Source organism: Gossypium hirsutum, chromosome A08 (genome assembly GCF_007990345.1).
Source record: "Gossypium hirsutum isolate 1008001.06 chromosome A08, Gossypium_hirsutum_v2.1, whole genome shotgun sequence".
NCBI lineage: Eukaryota > Viridiplantae > Streptophyta > Magnoliopsida > Malvales > Malvaceae > Gossypium > Gossypium hirsutum.
In genome coordinates, this window is record NC_053431.1 from 101,121,325 (window position 1) to 101,139,939 (window position 18,615).

Consider the following 18,615-nt stretch of genomic DNA (forward strand, 5'->3'; position numbering starts at 1 on the left):
CTATGGTTCGTACGGGACTTTTCAGACATCGTCACATTATTGAAACTTTCACGAATTTCATATATTCAGCTCTCATATCCATTCGCAATAATTCAAATATCATATAAGCAATAATAATTCAATTGAACACATTTACTTGTATATCAACTTACCTCATACGAAAATGAACGGAAACGAACGACTATTCAACGACTTTCGACTTTCCCCATCTAATTCTTTTTTCTTTGGTCTTGATCTAAACAAATTCAAATTTGACTTATTAAATCTCACATTCATTTAATAAATCTCACATTCATTCAAATCAATCTGTAAACATATATTTAGAGTATTTTACAAATTAGCCCTCACATTTTCACATTTTAACACTTTAGTCCCTAATTTATAAAATCACAAAATATATAAAATTTCTTTATACACATGTCAGGACGAATATTCATGTAGTTCATATAAGCCCATATATTTCATTTATTTCACATTTTAGTCCCTCAAAATCTCATTTTCACAATTTAGCCCAAATTACTCAAATTCATCAAAAATCCCAATACAAAATATATGTATCTATCATCAAGCTTCCATATTTCATCAATTAACATTACAAAACTCACAAAATAAAAAATGGCATAACTCAAAATCATAATCAAATTCAAAAATTGAGGCATGGGCTTGAAAGATTACTAAGCAATGATCACAAAAACGTAAAAATCATCAAAAACTTATAAAAAATCATACCTTAATTAAGATGAGTAATAGCCGAACCCTAGGTGAAATAAAAAGCTTTCTTTTCTCTTTTATTTTTGGCAATATGGTGAAAGAATGACAACCAAATTCATTTTGTTTTATTTCACATAACATTAATACATAATTTACCAAAATAACCGTATTATTATCATTTAAAATTCCACTAACTAATGTCCATCAATGTCATTTACTTATAAAAATGGTCTATTTGCATCATAAAGACCTCCAATTTAAAGAGACACATCAATTTGACCATTATTCAAATAGGACAATTTTGCATTTTACGCGATTAGGTCCTTTTATCAAATTAAGCACACAAATGATCAAATTTTCATACGAAATTTCATAAATATCAATTCACATATTATAAGCATAAAAAATAATATTAAAATATTTTTTGACTCGAATTTATGGTCCCAAAACCACTATTTCGACTAGGGTCTAAACAGGGTTGTTACAAGAATAGTGGTTTCGGGACCAAAAATCTGAGCCAAAAATAAAAAAATTTATTTTATTTTATTTTATTGTTTGTATCATGATAGGAAGGTCACATGAAAATTTTTGTATGAAAATTTTACTGATTTTATGTTTAATTAGGGAAAGGACTAAATTGCATAAAATACAAACTTTGGGTTCCAGTAGCTATAGGTACCAAATAGCTATGGAATTCAAAAATAAGGTCCTTATATGGTAATTAGACCATTGAAGAGTAGTTAGTAGATATTTTAATTACTTATCCATGGAAAAATTAGAAAAGGGTAGGGACTAAATTTGAAATCAATAAAATTAATAGATGATAATTAATTTAAAAGAAAAAAATCATCTATTTTCATATCATCTTCCCCAATTTTTCTATGGAAACCCCAGGAGAGAGGAAGGAAACTTTTCAAGCTTAATAAGGTATGAAATCAAGTCCCGTTTATCGTAATTTCTATATTTTTGGAATCGGGATAGCCTAATCTTTCTATTTAGGGAATTTATTTGAAAAGTTATCAAGGTATGAAATTTGGGTCATGGATGAATATGCTGAAAATTAGAAATTTATGGTAGAAAATGAAAAGTTATTTACAGATAAACAACTTTTACAAAGCAATTTTTGATGAAAACTTGATTTAGGGACTAAAATGAAAAAATGGTAAAACACATGGAAAATTTTGAAATTTGTGAAATGTATGTGCTGTAAATGTACTATATAAATTTCAACTAGGCTTGGAAAGAGGGTTAAATATCATGAATTTCATTTTCTGAGCCTAGGGACAAAATCAAAAATTTTGAAAAAATAGGGGAAAATGGTAATTTTGCTTAGGATGTAATAGGATTCAAATGTATATGAAATGTGATAGACTAATAGGTAATTTACCCATATAGATCCAGAAAGACCAACCACAGAACTAGATCGAGGAAAGCAAAAGGTTTTGGATTAGTTGAAATTCAAATACGAACCATTCTTAAGGTAAGTTTGTGTAACTTAAATATGTATGTTAATATGCTTGAATTGAATTGTATGATTGTGTTGATAAGTGTGTGATGATATACATAATGAAATAGTCACAAGTTATGAAATATGGACAAATTGTCATGTTCTGGTTGAATGTTGAATTTCGATGGATGAAGGTGATTTCTTGAATAAGAATAATATTACTTATGCTGCAGATAGAATTTAGCCCTAACGGGTAATTCTAATGTAAGCCCTATTGAGCTTTTGTTATAGATTGGATTTAGCCCAGATAGGTAATCCAAATTAAACTCTCTAGAGCATATGCTACGAATAAGATTTAGCCTGGACTGGTAATCCTGTTGTAGAATGTGTGGCTCAAGAGTGTGCCCTTTTATTATGTACCCTAATGTGTACTTTTGCACATGAGTATACTAATAAACATCCATCAAAATTTCAATAGCTCGACAGAAAAGACTCTTAAAATGTAGAAAGGTGAAATTAGTGGAAGCTTGTAATATGATGAGCTCATCTATGTTACTTGATATTTATATATGGTTATGTGATTAACTTGTTTGATTAAGTGTTTGTGTTTAGGTAAAGTCACCCAAATTTTGTGGAATGTATAACTATGTATGCTTGTATTGATAAATATGATTAGTAAGTTTATTTTTCATTATACGAACTTACTAAGCATAAAATGCTTACTCTATTTAATTTTCCCTATTTTATAGTGCTCTAAAGCTCGCGAAGGTTGGAAGTTGGCCGGAGCAATCATCACACTATCCACTATCTCATTTTGGTACAAATAGAAATCTCGTTTTGGTATAATGGCATGTATAAGTTATTTGGCCAATGATGACTTGTAATTTTTGTTTTGTAATCTAGCCATTGCAGTGGCTAGTGATGATCTAATTTGGTTATCTTAAAAGTTATGTTTTGGTAATTATACAATTGCTTATTGTGTACTGGTTTGATGGAATTATGTTAGCATATAAATTTATATCCATTGATGCATGAGATAATACCATATGATTGATGTCAAATTTTATGTGAAAATGATATTGGATTGGTGGATATGCTTGTGAGTTCTGGTGTAGGAAAATGGTAAGTTTTGGGTGACAACAGAGGCTAGGAAATGGCCTTATTTTGTCCACACAGGTAGACATATGGGCATGTGTCTTGGCCATGTGTGACACACGGCTTGTCCCATGGGCATGTGGTCCGCCCGTGTGTCCCCTGCATTTTAAAAATGAGAAACAAAATGCTCAGAATTGGGCACATGGGCGGATGTCTCAGCCATGTGGTTGACACGACCTTGAACACGGGCGTATTACACGGCCGTGTGGAAGCTGCACCTAAATTTCAAAAATAAAATTCGCCACATGGCCTAGCACACGGGCGTGTGACTTCAACTTTTTCATGCCTTATAAGTTAGAGATTTACATGGGTTAGGGATACAGGCGTGTGTAGTACACGACCCGACCACACAGGCGTGTGAGCCCTGCAACCTTGGAAAATTTTTGAAATGTCATGAAAAATTTTATGAGTTTTCAATTAAGTCCCGACTTGATTTTAATGCTCGTATTGACCTTGAGGGTTTAATTAAGGGATGTTTTCAATGATTTCAGTAAATGAATAATAATTTACGTAAATTATTTGTAAAATGTTCTGGATGTTCTGGTAATACTCTGAAACCCTGTTCCGACGATAGATACGGGTTAGGGGTGTTACATATATAAATTAATCCTTTTAATTGCATAATAATCCTGGTTAAAAACCTCAAATATTTATCCCAAGGTAAAGCCTTATGAACCAAGTAAATTCGTTAGATTAATCAGTAAGATAAAGACTTAAAGGGTAAGAACAAACCTTGCGGGAAAAGGCATGTCGATCTCCATGCTCTATAATACCCAAGTTTGACCATTATTATTTTGAACGAGTTAAAACATGTTCTAGGAATAATTTTCTTATAGAGAAACCAATTATGGAGGTCAAATTCAAAAACACTAACATCTAACTTGACTTTAGTTGTCCTGAAGTTATTATCCTAACTAATGTCCAAAGGCCTATCTAGACTTCTGTTTAAACATGAAAGTGAACAAAAGTAGTTTAGCAGGTGTTTAAACATGAGTTGAAACATTAGCAATTGGACAACTAAAGTCCCAACAATATACCCCCTTTGGATTTTTGAACAAACATAAACAAATGTGTGAAAAATAGAGCATTGATATTGACAATGTATCACAAAGAACAGAGAAAGAAAAATAAAGAAAACACATATTTTTATGTGGAAACCCTTTCGGGGAAAGAACCACGGGAAAAATAGAGCTTTTTCGATGTCTCGTTTGCTACAGAAAGATGTAAAATTTGAGTGGATTGATAAATGTCAGTAGAGCTTTGACAGATTAAAGGCTTTATTGACAGAAGCACGTGTGTTACTCCAGCCTGAATCGAGTAAGGAATTTACAGTTTACAGTGATGCGTCATTGAATGGTTTAGGTTGTGTTTTGATGCAAGATGGTAAGGTAGTAGCCTATGGTTCAGGAAAGCTAAAGCCATATGAAAAGAATTACCCAACACATGATATTGAATTGGCAGCCATAGTGTTTGCATTGAAAATCTGGCAGCATTACTTGTTTGGTGAAAAATGTCACATATTCACTGATCATAAAAGTCTGAAATATTTGATGTAACAAAAAGATTTGAATTTGAGACAGTGTAGATGGCTAGAATTGCTGAAAGATTAAGATATTGTAATTGACTACCATCCGGGAAAAGCCAATGTAGTGGCAGATGCTTTGAGCAGAAAATCCTTGTATACTCTGCAAGCAATGAATACTCGATTATCATTGTCTGATGATGGTCCAATCATAGCTGAGTTAAAAGCTAGACCAATGTTTTTGCAACAAATCTTTGAAGCTCGGAAAAATGATAGTAAGTTGCAAGCAAAATGGGTACAAAGGGAATCGACTCCTGACTTAGAATTTTAGATCGGGATTGATGGTTGTTTGTTATTCAGAGGTAGAGTATGTGTACCGAAAAGTTCAGAACTAGTGCAGAAGATCTTGAGTGAAGCTCATAATGGTAACATGTCTATTCATCTTGATAGTAATAAAATGTACAACGATCTGAAAAAGATGTACTGGTGGCCGGGAATGAAACGAGAAATTTCTGAGTTTGTATCTAAATGCTTGATATGCCAGCAAGTAAAAGCTGAACATCAGTTGCCTTCTGGACTATTATAGCCAGTTACGATACCAGAATGGAAATAGGAAAGAATTACTATGGACTTTGTATCGGGGCTACCCATGTCTCCAAAGAAGAAAGATGCCATTTGGGTAATTGTTGATCTATTGACAAAGTCTGTACACTTTATCCCGGTATGTATGGATTTTTCCTTGGATAGATTGACTGAGTTATATGTTTCTGAGATATTCAGATTGCATAGAGTGCCTGTCTCCATTATTTTAGATAGAGATCATCGGTTTACTTCTCGATTTTGGAGAAAATTGCAAGAAGCTCTAGTTACTCAGTTACACTTTAGTACTACATTTCATCCCCAGACAGATGGTCAATCTAAACGGGTAATACATATCTTGGGAGATATGCTTAGGTGTTGTGTACTTGAGTTTGAAGGTAACTGGGAAAGGTATTTGCCCTTGGTTGAATTTTCTTATAATAACAGTTATCAATCTAGTATTAAAATGGCAACGTATGAAGCTTTGTATGGACGCAAATGTAGAACCGCATTGTATTGGAAAGAACTCAGTGAGAAAAAGCTACATGGAGTTGACTTGGTCCGAGAGACCGAAGAAAAAGTAAAGGTAATTCGAGATAGCTTGAAAGCAGCCTTGGATCGACAAAAGTCCTATGCTGATTTGAAAAGAAAGGAGATAGAATTTCAGGTTGGTGACAAGGTATTCTTGAAAGTGTCGCCTTGGAAGAAAGTTCTCCAATTTTTCCAAAAAGGAAAATTGAGTCCACGATTCATTGGACTAGTTGCATATCGATTAGCTTTACCACCAGTGCTTAATCGGATTCATAATGTTTTCCATGTGTCTATGCTATGACGACATCGGTCTGATCCTTCACATGTTATCTTTCTGACAAAGGTAGAAATCCAGCCTGGTATGACATATGGTGAAGAACCAATCAAAATATTAGCTCGGGAAACAAAAGAGTCAAGAAATAAAACGGCAGCTTTAGCAAAAGTTCTTTGGCAACCACACGGTATAGAAGAGGCTACCTGGGAGCTGGAGGATACTATGAGAAAGCAATACCGAATCTTTTTACTGGTAAGATTTTAGAGGACGAAAATCCCTAAAAGTGGGAAAGTTGTAACGGCCCATTTTTCAGTAAAATTGGAACAATGGTTTCGGGACCACAAATCCAACCCAAAATATATTTTATTTTTATTTTATCATATGGCTCGTAATATGTTAGAAATGATGTGTGAAATTTTTTATATGAAAATTTTATCGATTAAGTGTTTAATTATGAGAAGGACTAAATTGCATAAAATGTGAAAGTTGAATTCTAGTAGCTATAAGGATAAATAGTTATGGAATTCAAAACTTAAGGTTCTTATATGGTAATTAGACCATTAATAAAAGTATGTAGATTTTTATGTTGACTCATCCATGAAATTATAGAAAAAGGGTAAGGACTAAATTGGAAATAGCAAAATATTAATTAATTAAAAGATGAAAAGAATTATATCATCTTATTTTGTCATATTCAACCTTAAAAATATATGGAAACCCTAGGAGAGAAAAAAGAAGCTTTCAAGGCCTAATTGGGTAAGTTTCCTTGTCCCTTTTTTAGTAATTTTTGTATTTTTAAAACAGGGATAGCTTAATCTCTCAAAGAGAGATTAATTTGAAAAGTTATCAAGGTATGAAAATGGGTTATAGATGTATTATGCTGGAAATTAGAAATTTGTGGTAGAAAATGAAAGATTATTGATATATAATGCACTTTTACGAAGTAATTTATCATTAAAACATGATTTAGGGAATAAAATGAAAAGTTGTAAAATAAAATTCTGAAATTTTATGATTACATGTGCTGGAAAATTTTTAATGGGGCTTTGGTTAGGCTTGTAATAGGGAGTAATTTGTACAAGTTTTATTTTTCAGGCTTAGGGACAAAATCGAAATTTTTGGAAAAAGTTAGGGCAAAATGTTAATTTTGCCTAGGACTTAAATTGAGTCCATCTAAGTATGAAATGAATGAAATGAATGATTAAATTCATTTATATAGATTCGAACAACACTAATTCAAGGTTAGATCGAGGAAAAAAAGATTTCGAATTAGTAGACTTTTACGCAAACAAGTGTCGAGGTAAGTTCGTATAACTTAATCGGATATGTAATTATGTTAATTAATTGTTGTGTTGTATGTAATGTGATTTATGTTGATGTGCTTCAGTTGTATGCTATGATGAAAATGAAAATAAGCTTGAAATAGTGATAAAGGGTTAGTCCCGATTGGATGTTGAATTCCGATGATTGTGTGCGCTTTCCTGAAACAAGTAGGGTCCTGCATTTGTGGCAGGTGGGATTTAGCTCGGACGAGTAATCCCAATGACCTTGTTATAAAAAGGATTTAGCCTGTATGAGTAATCCCGATGTAATACCTCTCGAGCATACATTATTATTAGGTTTAGCCTAGATTGGTAACCCTAATTGAGCTCTTGTGAGCATACACTATATAAAGGATTTTGCCTGGACTGGTAATCTAGATATACGACATGCAGCTCGTAAGTGTATTCCTTGGTTAAGTACTCTAAGGGTTAACCTTGTATGCCTAGATTTTAATAAACAAGATTGTTAAGTTTAGTTTCTGTTATACGAACTTACTAAGCATATAATGCTTACTCCTTTTATTTTTCCCCTATTTTATAGTGCTTGGAAGCGTGTGAAGGTTGGAAGATCATTGGAGCATCGTCATACTATCGTCTAGCATTTTTGGTATATTTAGTGAAATCATTTTGGTATGATGGCATGTATAGGGAAACTTCGCCAATAGTGGCTGGAAAATGTTTTTTTGTAACCTAGCCATTGGGATGGCTAGTAATGGCTTATTTTTGTATGACTAAGTAGATTATTATGATATAAATATATGCACATGTTTTATGTTGATAAACCATAATTTATACATATTTTTACCCCATTCTTAACACATTTTATAGATGATTTTTCCTTAGAATTGGTGAATTTGATGCTCCTAATGCCTTAATTTTATGTTTTATACTTAAAAGAGCATAAGAGAGCGAAAGGACCGAGAAACCGGCCAAAAACAGAGAAATTGGGCCAAAGTACGAAATCAACACGGCCTGGACTTCCTCATACGGGTAGACCATACGGACATGTCAATTTGGAAGAATCAAAGCACGACTCACACGGGTAAAACACACGCCCGTGCCATTCTAACAGGTTCGAGCACGGCCTGAAGTAATCGCACACAGGCGTGTCCTTACCGAGCCCAAGTTGAGTCCAATTCAGAAAAGGCTAATTTTGAGGACTTTTAGGCATTCTAAAGCCTATATATATACCATAAAGGAAGAGGAAAAGGGGACATAGAGAAAAGGAGGCAGGGAACTGCTCAAGAGAAGCCGATTGATCCATTTCAGAAGCCGGATTCATCATCAAGACTGAAGATCTCCCCTCAATTTCCGTTCAGGAGTTTTGGGTTTTCTTTATGTTTTGTATTCATTATTCTACTGAGATGTTTTCCTTTTTGGTTATGAACAAAATCCCCTAAATACCTAAGGGGAATGAAACCTAAGACGAATCTTGTTATTATTTTCTGAATTGTATGATAAATATTTAACTTGTTCTTAATTATGTGTTCCTAATTCTTTTTTGATTCCCGGGATACTGATTCAAGATAAGCTCTTATTCAAAGGAGGAATAGACCCTGTCTAAGAGTACATTTTTCATAATTAAGCGGAGTTGATTGCGCGCCTAGAGATAGGGTGACAAGATTTTGCCAGATTAGGGTGAAACCTAATAAGGGGATCCATAGATCAAGTTAATGCAACCCTAAGGTGTTAATTAGAGAAAAGTCTCAATTATTCAATCCAGGGATTAGACGTTATTAGTCTTGACTAGGGATAATAACATAACTTAGGGATCTCTACGGAACAAGTTAAATGAATAAATCGTCCGATTTGGAGTCAGAATAACAAGTGAAGTCTAGGTGGATTCTTCCTTAGGTATTGTCTTAATTCAATCATTTTCCAAAAGTAATCCCCCAATTCTATTTTTTGTGAATTCTTAGTCTAGTTAATTAGTTAGTTAAAACAAACCCCCTTATTTTTAGGCTAGATAATAAAAAGACAGTCATTACTAGTACTTTTAGTTCCTTTGGGTTCGACAATCCAGTCTTGCTAAAACTATACTACTGTTTGATAGGTACACTTGCCTACATCGTGATAATAGTTAGTTTCAAGAACGATTCTTTATAAATATTTAGAACGTGTCACACGAAAATCGCGATCAAGTTTTTGGCACCGTTGTCGGGAAACTAAGATATTAGAAACGCTTAATTTTTATTACTTTAGCCATTTATTTTTCTTCCAAGTTAATTCTATTTTATTTTTATTATTATTTATTATTTATTTTTTCTTTCTCTTGGCAGGTTTTTATAGTTTATGACTAGAAGAAACCCATCAGGACCACTACTTTTTGACGAAGAAATCAATCGCACAGTTCGCAGAAACCAAAGAGAAATAAGGCGAAGCTTAAGATACACAGAGAACGAGCAAGAGGACGATATTCAAACCCCAACCGAGGAGATGGCTGAAAACCAAGACAATCAGCTACCTCCTGCGATACCCGTTGAACTGGCAAATCAAAATCCTGCTCCTCGTACTATGTATGATTGTGCTAAACCTACTTTCACAGGAACTGAGTCAAGTATAGTTGGGCCTGCCATTGCTGCAAATAATTTTAAACTAAAACCTAACACTATTCAAATGATACAGCAATTTGTTCAATTTGATGGTTTGTAGGATGAGGATCCAAACACTCACTTGGCAAATTTCCTAGAATTCTGTGATACATTTAAAATTAATGGCTTTTCTGACGATGCCATTCATCTTAGGTTATTCCCTTTTTCATTGAGGAACAAAGCTAAACAGTGGCTGAACTCGTTACCACGAGGGTCAATTACTACTTGGGAACAAATGATCGAAAATTTTTTATTAAAATATTTTCCGTTGGCTAAAATAGCCAAATTACATAATGATATCTCTTCGTTTGTGCAGATGGACTTAAAAACTCTTTACAATGCATGGGAGGGATACAAGGACCTACTGCAAAGGTGTCCTCACCATGGACTACCTTTATGGTTGCAAGTTCAAACATTCTACAATGGTGTAAACCCCTCGACAAGGCAAATGATTGATGCAGCAACCGTGGGAACCATCAACAACAAAACACCTGAAGAGGCTTACGAATCTATTGAAGAGATGTCACTGAATAACTATCAGTGGCGAGTCATGAGGACTAAGCCAACTAAAACAACAGGCATTTATAATGTCGATTCGGTTACTATGCTGTCAAACCAGGTAGAACTTCTAAATAAAAAGATTGATGGTTTACTTGGTTCTACTCAGGTACATCAAGTAATGAGGTGCGAGACGAATGGAGGAGGAGCATGCACAGAGTATCAGCCCTTCAACCCTAGCATCGAGGAGGAACAAGTCCAATAAATGGGTAACAATAACTCTAGATCCCAAAATAACCCATATAGTAACACTTATAATGCAGGTTGGAGGAACCATCCTAATTTCTCGTTGGACGGTCAAAGAAATCAAAGACCATAACATCCTCCGATTTTTCAACAACCACCCTATCAACAAGAAAAGAAACCGAACCTTGAAAAGATGCTATCTAAATTTATCTCGGTGTCAGAAACCCGTTTCCAAAACACTGAGACAGCACTTAAAAATCAACAAGCATCGATCCAAGGCCTCAAAAATTAGATAGGCTAGCTTTCCAAACTAATCTTCGAACAACCACAAGGTAGCTTGCCAAGTAATACTGAACCCAACCCAAGGGAACAGCTCAACGCGATTAATGTTCAAGATGAAGAAGGATTCGCTGAGCCTGAGCCAGAACCGAGGGAAGAAACTGTGGTGAGCAGAGGTCAAGGTGAGGAGGTCATAATAAGAACAAATCAGTGAATGTCAAATATAAACCTCGTGTGCCATACCCCAATGTGACAAGGAAAGACCGCTCAGATGAAAATTTTGGTAAATTCCTTAAACTCTTAAAAAAATTACATATTAACTTATCGTTTATTGAAGCTCTATCGCAGATGCCAAATGCAATGAAATTTTTAAAGGAGCTTTTAGCAAATAAGCGGAAGTTAGACGAGGCGTCGCATGTGGAGCTAAACGCAGTTTGCTTAGCTATTTTACAGAATAAACTACCCAACAAACTAAAAGATCCAAGGAGTTTTACAATTCCTTGCTTCATTGGTAGTTTAGATGTTAATAATGCATTAGCTGATTTAGGGGCTAGTATTAACATCATGCCCTACAAAATGTTCAAACAATTAGGTCTTAGGAAACTCAAATAGACTAGGATGAGCATTCAATTAGCAGATAAAACTATAAGATTTCCTAGGCGTATTATTGAAGATGTGTTAGTTAAAATCGATAAGTTATATTCCCCGTTGACTTCATTGTTCTAGACATAGAGGAGGATAGCAATACTCCTTTGATTTTAGGACAACCCTTTTTAGCAACTGCTAAAACGATTATTGATGTTGGCACAGGTGAGCTCACACTCCGTGTAGGAGACGAAACAATCACCTTTCAAGCTCGCAATTCTAGCAACACATCGGAAATTGAAGGTGATCGTCTAAACCATTCTACTAAAACTGACAATATGGTGCACCCTACTTTGCAGGAAATAAGTCTGAAGGAAGTACATGAGCCATTCTTAAGCAATAGCAGAGGACCTATTCATGAAGATCAAAAGCTACAAATCGAGGAGCTAAATGAGTGGCGGGCGCATAAATCGAGAACACACGATAAACCAAAACTACGCCAAAACGAGCTCAATACCTTCCCAAATCAACTTAAGGTTGGAGATAAAATATTATTAGATGCTGTAGATCCTCACATTGTCACTACCAAACCGAATGAAGAAATCCCTTTTATGATACTTAGCATTTTCCATTCGGTACAGTTGAGGTAAGTCATCCCAAGTTCGGCACTTTTAAGGTAAACAACACCCATCTAAAACCTTATTTTGATGAGAATGATAGCAAGAATGAGGAGTATAAATTCCTCGAACCACCATGACCATTCAATGGAGAGGTAAGTCGAGCTTAGACTATAAATAAGTGCTTCTCGGGAGGCAGCCCGAGCACTAACTGTATTAACTTCTTTAAATTTTAGTATTTAACACCTAACTTACTAACAGAACTCTTGAATATAGGTTTCCCACACAGACACGGCCTATCACACGGGCATGCGTTAGGCCGTGTGAAAACAGGGCAAAGATTTCCCCACCATGGGGGTGCGACACGCCCGTGCCTTGAAATCGTGACCAAAATTATCATATTAACGCGGGCGTGCGACACACCCGTGTCTAGCACCCATGGTCGAACCTGTTAAATTAACACGGGCGTTGGCATACATACACGGGCATGGGAGAAGGGAACGAAGCCAGGCACGGTTGTGCGACACGGCCGTGTGCACCCACACGCCCAAGGAACACGGGCGTGGACTAAATGTCAGATGCTCCCAAATTCAAAATTCGCGAATCACACGGGATGAAATTGGTGAACACGGGCGTGTTACCTGGCCGTGTGCCCTAAAATCTATAAATAGGCTGCATTATTCATTTTCTTCTTCACCCAAAAACCCTAACCCTAGTCGCTGCAAGTTCACACGCCCTCCCAAACCTGTGCGCCGTTTCCAACTCCATTTTTGACGCTCATTCTCCCCTTTCTAGCATTTGTTAACTCTTTTCCCTTTAATTATACTCACTTTTCATGTTAAGTTATTATAGTACTACGCATTTTTTTATGTTCTTTTCATCTCTTTATCACTCACATTTCATATCTAGAGTAGTTTTTATCTTTTCATGTTGAAGTTCTTCCTCATTGCATGATTTATCTAATACATTTTATTAGTTTAAAGTGAAAATACTCATGACTTTTGGGCTAATATTCTCCATTAATAAAATTTACTAGCATAGAATTATTTGCCATTTTTTTTAGGAAACTCATACTATTGTCATGATAATGATACACTATAAAATTATTTTTGATTAAGTTTGCTAGTAGTTGTGACTGAGATTATTAGTTCTAATTTATGACTTCTGCCTTTTTGGATTTGCTTTTGTATTACCTTGAACATTCCTCATGACGAAATAATGGTTTTGCTTGCAAGTATATAATGTCATCTTCACGAGGAAAGAAAACCGCTATCCCTGCTTCAAAGAAAAGGAAGGGAGCGTCATGTTCCTCGGGTTCCACTGCGAAAATTCGCCACCCTTTCCTGCAATTCCCCATCGGGCCCTAAGAAGAACTTTTCCAAATACTCTGGGCCTGACCTTTAATTGCGGGCCACTATATCGACTGGGCTGCAATAGAACAAGTTCAGTTGGCTGATGCGATTCGGGCCTTCCTAACCACCGAACCTTGGGAGCTTTTCTTTGGGATCATCGAGCCAACATATCTCGAACCCAAGGTGGAACTATGCTCAACGTTTCATTTTCAGACCGTAATGACGAACTTCGATGATCCCGGCACGGTACAATTTGGCCTAGGCAGATTAGTCTGCCAGCTTAACGTCCTAGGATTTGGTACTGCACTTGGCTTATAGACGGAGGAGTTCAAGGAGGAGAATGACTTAGATACTCTCAACCGCCATATCCATCATTCTCCTTCACGATGCTAGGATGCACTAGTACCAGGTTCAACCACCTACAATCCTAGCCGCTCCAAGGCATCGGCTCTCCCTCCATCTTTGAGGTACTTACATGCCATTTTGGCTCACATGATTACAAGAAGGCGAGAGAGCACTGGCGTCGTCAACACTGACGACCCTATTTTCTATGGTGTATGTTGCACGGGCACGTCATTGACCTTGCCTATTTCATTTCCCTCGCCATTCAACACCAAACGGAACGGCATAGGAAGGGGGTCATCTCTATTTGCCCCTATGTTACTCGGTTGGCTCGACACTTCGGGTTCCTCCGTACCGCGGCCCAAGAATCATCCTTGACCCTTATTGGCCAGATGTCTCCACAAGGCATCTCGAGCATGCTTAGCATGAGGATGATCGAAAAGCGCCGAGGAACCTACCCTCCTCAATATCGTCTCACCCAATCTATTGAGGAGGAGGCCCCTGAGGACATTACTAATGATGTCCCCCCACAGCACGAGGACCCACCTTCTCAGCCACCACCACTCTCTCTTCTAGTTCATGCGGCGATTTCATATGCTGACATTTATGAGCGCCTTACTTGATTCGAGCAGTAGTGTTTTTAATGATTTTACAACATTGATGCTACTCTACACCAGATATGTTAGCACCTCCAAATCTCATCGCCACCCCCACCTCGCGAATCATCTAGCGATGAAGATGTTTAAGAACTTTCATTTATTATTTTATGTTTTTACTTTTATTTTATCTTAAGACTACTTTTTATTTTTCTTTCATCTTAATTTTATTAGGATTTATAATTTTTATTTAACAATTTTGAATTCTGGCTATTTTCTACCGAGTAATCATTCTTTCTTATATACTTTCTAAAAGAGTTCCTGATGCTATCACAGTTATAAAAAGCTTCAAAGCTCAATATTACTCGGGGACTCAAAACTCCACTGGGAAAGGTTCTCCACGACTGCCATGTCTTGCTCGACCACGACCATAACCAATTTTAGATATAATGTTCTTTTGTCACAGGACTTATGGACTAATGAACCTCTACCACCGCCGGAGCATCCTCCTCCACCCTCAAGCTGATTATTCTCCGAAACTCAAATTCAAGGAAATTCATTCATCACTCAGGAAGTTTCACTTCACTCCCTATCTTATTTTGACATTCTTTTCTATATATCTATCTTTGTACATTGAGGGCAATGTACATCTTAAGTGTGGGGGGGTATTCATTTCATTATCAGAAAAATCCTTAAATGACTGCCTTGTTCTCTTGAAAAGCTCTCATATCATATTTAGGATAAATTTTGATTGATTTATGATTTTGATTGATATATCTTGAATTAAAACATAGGCATTTATGCATTGATGGTTTAAACTTTAAGACATTAGAGAATCAAGCATGATAAGTTGATTTTTAAGAATTTAAAATTTTAGGTTGTTTCCCCAAAGTTTAGGTATTACTTTGAGTTGGAATTCACAAGTTTTAAACATCATAAAAGCCATAATTATTGTGAGATTTTTGAGCCTTTTGAGCATCTATTAATTCTTTCATGCTCACTTTTATTATTGCTTTGAGTGCGTCAGTATTGAACTGTTATTCTAGAACTTGCTTGATTATGCATGTCAAGACCACACCATTTGATTTGATATGTCAAAATGATTAAGGCACTTAGGATTAACCCACTCATGCCATGAAAAGCCTACCTCCACGATTAACCCCTAGTGAACCCCCTTGAGCCTAACAAGCCATTTCTTGTATTACCCTTAAAATTAACCCTTAACCCATTATTGTTGAAATCCCCTAAATTAAATTTGATCCCTATTTTTGTCGAGATTTGAATTGAAATAGTTGCTCAGCTATGTCTTGTTCTTAATAGTTAGTCTATGTTATTTGACTTGTTCTTAAAAAAAACAACTGTGTATACACATTAGTAGTAATCTTTTGTTTTTGAGCTTAAGTATTTAAATTCCATATTCTGAGAAGAAGCTATGTTGTACGTAAGTGATGATTAAATCTTTTTCTAGTTAAGTAATTTTTCAATTCAATCTCGATTCTAACTGTTTCTTTCAGCTTGTGACCACACCCCTAACCAAAGCCATGTTACAACACTCTAAAGACCTTTTGATTGATGTATCGTCTCAATTTATAGTGGTGGAGATGTGATTTTCATGCAAGCCTATGGTAATAACTTTTCATATTGACTAATGAGTGCTACTTTCATTGTCCTTAAACACTTTGAGTGATTTGAGTGAATCTTTAGTGATGATGTGAAACTCTGTGATATTCTGAATCAAAGGTAATTACTTAGATGAGGGGAGACACCTATGTTTTCAGAATAAAATGCTCAACTTGGAATGTTTGAAACTTTGATGTTCTTTCAGCTGAATTTTAAATGTATGATTACCTATGGATTATTTGGAGATATTTTTGATAGAGATTATAAGTTAAGAAGAATTAATTTTGATTATGAGTTGAGAATTTTGCTTGAGGACAACCAAATGCTTAAGTGTGGGGGTATTTGATAAACCGTAATTTATACATAATTTTACCTCATGGTTAACACATTTTATGGATGATTTTTCCTTATAATTGGTGAATTCGATGCTCCTAATGCCTTAATTTCATGTTTTATACTTAGGGGAGCATAGGAGAGCGAAAGGAATGAGAAACGAGCCAAAAATGGAGAAAATGGGCCAAAGTATGAAATCAACACGGCCTGGACTTCCTCACACGGGCAGACCACACGGCCGTGTCAATTTGGCAAAATCAAATCTTGACTCACACGGGTAGAACACACACCCGTGCCATTCTAACAGGTTTGAGCATGACCTGAAGTAATCGCACACGGGCGTGTCCCTGCAGAGCCCAAGTTGAGTCTAATTCGGAAAAGGCTAATTTTGAGGGCTTTTAGGCATTCTAAAGTCTATAAATACACCCTAAAGTAAGAGGAAAAGGGGACACGGAGAAAAAGAGGCAGGGAACTACTCAAGGTAAGCCGATTGATCCATCTTAGAAGCCGGATTCATCATCAAGACTAAAGATCTCCACTCAATTTCCCTTCAGGAGTTTTGGGTTTTCTTTATGTTTTGTATTCATTATTCTTTTGAGATGTTTTCCTTTTTAGTTATGAACTAAATCCCCTAAATACCTAAGGGGATTGAAACCTAAGACGAATCTTGTTATTATTTTCTGAATTGTATGATAAATATTTAACTTGTTCTTAATTATGTGTTCTTAATTCTTGTTTTGATATCCCAGGATACTGATTCAAGATAAGCTCTTATTCAGAGGAGGAGTAGACCCTGTCTAAGAGTACATTTGTCATAATTAAGCGGAGTTGATTGCGTACTTAGAGATAGGGTGACAAGATTTTGCCGGATTAGGGTGAAACCTAATAAGGGGATCCATAGATCGAGTTAATGCAACCCTAGGGTGTTAATTAGGGAAAAGTCTCAATTATTCAATCTAGGGATTAGACATTATTAGTCTTGAATAGGGATAATAACATAACTTAGGGATCTCTACGAAACAAGTGAAATGAATAAATCGTCCGATTCGGAGTCAAAATAACAAGTGAAGTCTAGGTGGATTCTTCCTTAGGTATTGTCTTAATTCAATCATTTTCCAAAAGTAATCCCCCAATTCTATTTTCTGTGAACTCTTAGTCTAGTTAATTAGTTAGTTAAAACAAACCCCCTTATTCTTAGGCTAGATAATAAAAAGACAGTCATTACTAGTACTTTTAGTTCCTTTGGGTTCGACAATCCGGTCTTGCTAAAACTATACTACTGTTCGATAGGTACACTTGCCTACATCGTGATAATAGTTAGTTTCAAGAACGATTCTTTATAAATATTTAAAATCTGTCACATAAAAATTGCGATCATATGTTAAAAATACGTGATCAATGTTGGGAATGCCTAAGTTAAACTAAGGTAAGATTGTGATCATGTATGCTTGTAGTGATATTGTAACACCCCTAACCCTTAACCGTTGTCAGAATAGGTTCAAAGGCATTACCGGACTTGTCACTCAATTCAGAACAATCATTTATCAAATGTAATCTCATTTCAGTAAATATCATTCATTCACATTGAATATGTACTTAAATCAAACATATAAAGCTTAAATCATGCATTTAGGACTAACTCGGTAACGTATGAAAATTTTGGAAATTAGAAAAATCTCAACATTTCAAGTATCACTCGCCCATGTGAACAGGCCGTGTACCTCACATGGCTAGTAGACATGCCCGTGTCTTAGACCGTGTGAAAACAAGGCATACATATTACTTATGTCAAACGGCTGAGGATAAGCACGTGTGCCAGGCTATGTGAAAACTGGAGAGGATACTGACTTGGGTCACATGAACAACCACACGCCCATGTGTCTAGCCCGTGTGCCTTTCTAAATTGCCATACACACCCGTGAATTAGGCTGTGCCAAAACTGTAGGGTATACTGACTTGTACTACACGGTCGGTCACACATCCGTGTATGTGGCCGTGTGGAGCATACTGACTTC

At 35.8% G+C, this 18,615-nt stretch overlaps 1 non-coding gene across 1 annotated transcript; it reads right to left on the minus strand.

Annotated features, from left to right (window-relative positions):
- Positions 1-10,416: 10,416 nt before the first annotated feature.
- Positions 10,417-10,522, minus strand: LOC121205427 (small nucleolar RNA R71). Its single transcript, XR_005900505.1, has one exon. It is a non-coding gene; the product is annotated as a small nucleolar RNA R71 (small nucleolar RNA).
- Between the last annotated feature and the right edge of the window lie 8,093 nt (positions 10,523-18,615).